The sequence below is a fragment of the Arvicanthis niloticus genome, chromosome 7, assembly GCF_011762505.2.
Source record: "Arvicanthis niloticus isolate mArvNil1 chromosome 7, mArvNil1.pat.X, whole genome shotgun sequence".
In the NCBI taxonomy this organism is placed as follows: Eukaryota; Metazoa; Chordata; class Mammalia; order Rodentia; family Muridae; genus Arvicanthis; species Arvicanthis niloticus.
Window position 1 is genome coordinate 66326600 of NC_047664.1, and position 3779 is coordinate 66330378.

General features: G+C 45.7%; 1 long non-coding RNA gene across 1 annotated transcript; it reads left to right on the plus strand.

The window, feature by feature from the left end:
• Window positions 1-292: 292 nt before the first annotated feature.
• On the plus strand, window positions 293-3511 carry LOC143442974 (uncharacterized). The gene is made up of 3 exons (XR_013111603.1): window positions 293-516; window positions 2374-2448; window positions 3267-3511. It is a non-coding gene; the product is annotated as an uncharacterized LOC143442974 (long non-coding RNA).
• The last annotated feature ends 268 nt before the right edge of the window (window positions 3512-3779 follow it).

The window sequence follows — 3779 nt, forward strand, 5'->3', positions numbered from 1 at the left end:
TCCTGGTTCCCATCTCTCTGTGCTTTACCATCCTTATTTGAAAGACTGGGATGAAAGTTAGAGCCTACCTTTCAGAACACTTGCAAGATGAAAATAAAAGACTGTCACGAACACTAGAGGAAAGGGTGGATCGACACTAAGAAGGACACTCGACACACAGAGAGGAGTGTGCTACCCAAGTGTGCATTGACGGTTGCTATTATGAATGGCATCATCACATTTTTTTTTTTTTTTTTTGACTAGCAACGTCTAAAAGTAATCTTTCTTCCCCTGTCTGCACCCCAAGGGTCACGCTCATGGCCACGAGGAATTCTAACGATTTAAGAGTCATCAATTGGGAGGCACCGCTGACAGAGATAACGGAGCTCGCAAATAATATCATCCATCAACAAACATCCAGTGACTCAGCTGTGAGCCACTCCTGCTTTGGTGTGGATCACAGAGCCTTACTGTCATTTGAAAGGGATGGAGGAAATCACTCACGCTCTTGCTAGCAAAGAAGAGGCTTTCTCAAAGGTAGAATACATCTCACGATCTCATGTCGTTCAAGTGCTTCCAGCACTTGCTCGGTGTCTCAGCTTTGCCTCTGATGGCAAAATCAGCTGTGGATGGTCGTTTATTTCTGAGATTGGAAAGCTGGCTGTAGCTTTGTTTCTGAGGAAGCAGCAGCTAATCCCAACCAAACAAGTGGGATTCTCAGAAAACTGGAGATTACACCGGTGCACATCCACATACACAATAGGACTTACATACACATGTCTGCAAATAGGTACATACTCAGACTCCATTTTAAAGTACCTATGCATCTATGTATGCACTTGTGAATGAAGTATGCTTAGAAATAGCCAGGATGCCTTACAGATACTTGTGACAATTTGGGTCAGATTTTGGTGGTTGTGGGAAGGGAAGTAGACATAGCCGAGAGTTAAGGTATACCCGAGTTCCTCAGTAGTTGAGGGATACCCGAGCACTGTGCTCTGATACAGCTGGAAGAAGAGTAGAGTCTTCACCAGACAGCAGAGCAGGCCTGCATTGTATCTAAACAATGGGGCAGGCAGAAAAGCCTAAAAGGTTGATTTTGGCATGATGACGGTGTGGGTGTGGCGGGAACAGCTTTTGAGCATTTTGGATGGAAAAGCTGTACTCGGATGTACAGTTTGTGCCAGGCCGTCTCTAAGTCTGCAATGCATCTCTGACATTCCTCAAGCTGGAACTCTACCCCACATGCCCACCAGAGCACTGGCCACCTTCTCGACTTACACTCTCAGGTGGAGTCTTTTTTGCTGGTGGGAGCTTTACGAGAGAGTGGGGAGAGGCCTTTTCTTCCTGTTTCTGTCTGTCCAGACCTTAGCTCAGCGCCTGACACAATTGGCATGTGGTAAGTGTTGACCGTATGGGGACATGGATGGACAGACAGATGGGCATGAATGAAGGAATAAATGGACAGATGGATGGATGAAGGAAAGAAGGGGAGAACTGTGAGCATGCCTCTTAGTTGCTTTGCTGCTACTGTGGGGCAAAAGCCATTAAAGGAAGAAGGGCTTATTTCTGCTCACTGTTCAAGGGTTCTGTTGAAGAAAGCAAGCAGGAGTCAAGAGAGCATCAGCTCACATCACATCCACAAATCAGGAAAGCAGAGGGACCCAACAGGCTGCTGCTCCATTCCATGGACACAGCTCAAAAATCCCTACCTGGGAGTTGTTCTGTCTGCAGTCAGAAAATGGGCCTTCCCGAACTAGTCAATGTAATCAAGATGTAATCAAGATCCCCCCCCCCCCCGCCAGCTACCCCCAGGGATGAATCATCTCCCAGGCGATTCCAGATGCTGTCAGCAGGACAGGGAACACTGACCATCACAGCCAGGGACAGGGATGTTCTTCCCAGTTGAAGGGTTCTAGAGAGATAGAGCACATGGCATGATATCTGCTGCCTATTTGCCTTCTGGCAGAGAGAAAGAGAGACAGACCTATGGCAATTAGCATTCTGGGGTGGCCCAAGAACTTGGGTTAGTGTTCTGAGCCGAGGAGGAGGCTTTGGCGGTACGGCTGAAGGGTCTGTCTCAAGGCAGACAAAACAATCTCAGAGAAGGTCAGTCAGGTGGAAAGTCACTGTGGAAGCCACTCGGGTGGTTTTTAAAGGCCTAACTCCATTGCTGTGGATTGGGTATGGCTCTTCCAGGAGTCTGTGGGTTAAAGGCTTGATCTTCAGCCTGTGGGATTATTGGGAAGTGATAGGGACTTTAAGAAATAGGACCTAGTGGGAGTTTTCAGGTCATTGTGAGTTTGCCCAGTCTTTTCCCTTGTCTATCTGACCATCAGGTCAGAGCTTTTGCTCTGCTATGTGTTCCAACCATAACATACTTCCTTACCACAGGCCCAAGAGCAATGGCATCAGCTTATGATGGAGCAGAACCTCAAAAGCGAGGAGCCAAGTGAACCTTTTCTCTTTGTAAGTAGCCATCCCAGATGGTTGTTATGGTAACACAAAGCTGACCGGCACTTTGGGGAGGCATCTCCCTCTACAGTTCCAACTGTATGACCCCTTGTGAAGTCAGCACGATTAGTCCACAGATCAGAAGTCTGCTCTCAGAGACGCTAAGGGGCCTGCAGTGAATAGTAGAGCCAGAATTTACACCAGCTCTGCTGACCTCAGTGTTTCACTATAGTTACTTGGAAAAGCAGCTAGGACAAAGCTATGGCAAACACTGCTCCAACAATCAGAATCTGTTTCTCTCTCCCATGGCACCTATGCTAGAAATCCCTGATCTGCTTCAAGATGGCAGCAAGAAGAGATCTCTGCAGATCAGACACAGGCATGGCACATAGCTCCCCATCACCCTTTGCCTGGAGCTCAGCAACTTAGCCAGTGCTTTCCAGTGGACATAGCTGCAAGAGAGGCTGCAAAATAGAATGAAGCCCTATACCTAGGAAAAGAGAGCAATTATTTGTGTTCAAGGAACAGTTGCTGTCATAACCCACATCCAGCAACTGATCAGAACGTAGTGAGATTCAAGAACAGAGCACAAGTACAGGGTAGAACTTTATTGGTAGTTCAGCAAGCTGCTGGAAGCCAAATCCTGATGCTCCATGTCCAGCTGTGTCTAGTGGGAACTGGTTATTTTACCCACTTTGAAGGATATGCAAATAAATATCCATTTTAGACATAGACATGACAGCAGTCACAATAATCTCTACTAATTGACTATTGTGTCATATACTATTCTATAACATTTTAAAGATCTAATCTCTGATCTCATTTATTTCTAGGAATGAAGAGTATGGTAGTCTTGATTTGAAGTCATCTCACACCTGAATCTCCCACCCCCACCCCTTGAGGCAGAATCAGAATCTTGCTATATTCCCAGGCTCTTTTGGAACTTCAGATGTTTCTGCCTCAGCTTCCTGTCTGCTGTAATCATGGTCATGTACATTTGGATCTCAATTCTGAAGCTTATCAGCTGTCTGGCCTTGGTTGTATTGCTTAAACTTTCACGACTCCTAGTTTCTCCATGGAATAATAATTTCCATTTCATAGAATTTCTGTGAACTGACTACAATAATATGTGCATGAATTGGGTGTCCTTTCAGGAGTTTCTTTTTGTTCTAACTCAGTTAAGTGGTGGATACTCTCATCTTCAGAATCACCCTGGTAACTGGCAACTTGGTAACAGTTGCAATAAGTTACACTTAAATAGAAGGTAATAAGACAAAATGACACAGTAAGCTACAGAACTGGATGCAGACCTCCAAAGGTAAGGACCTTCTTTGAAAAGGAAAAGA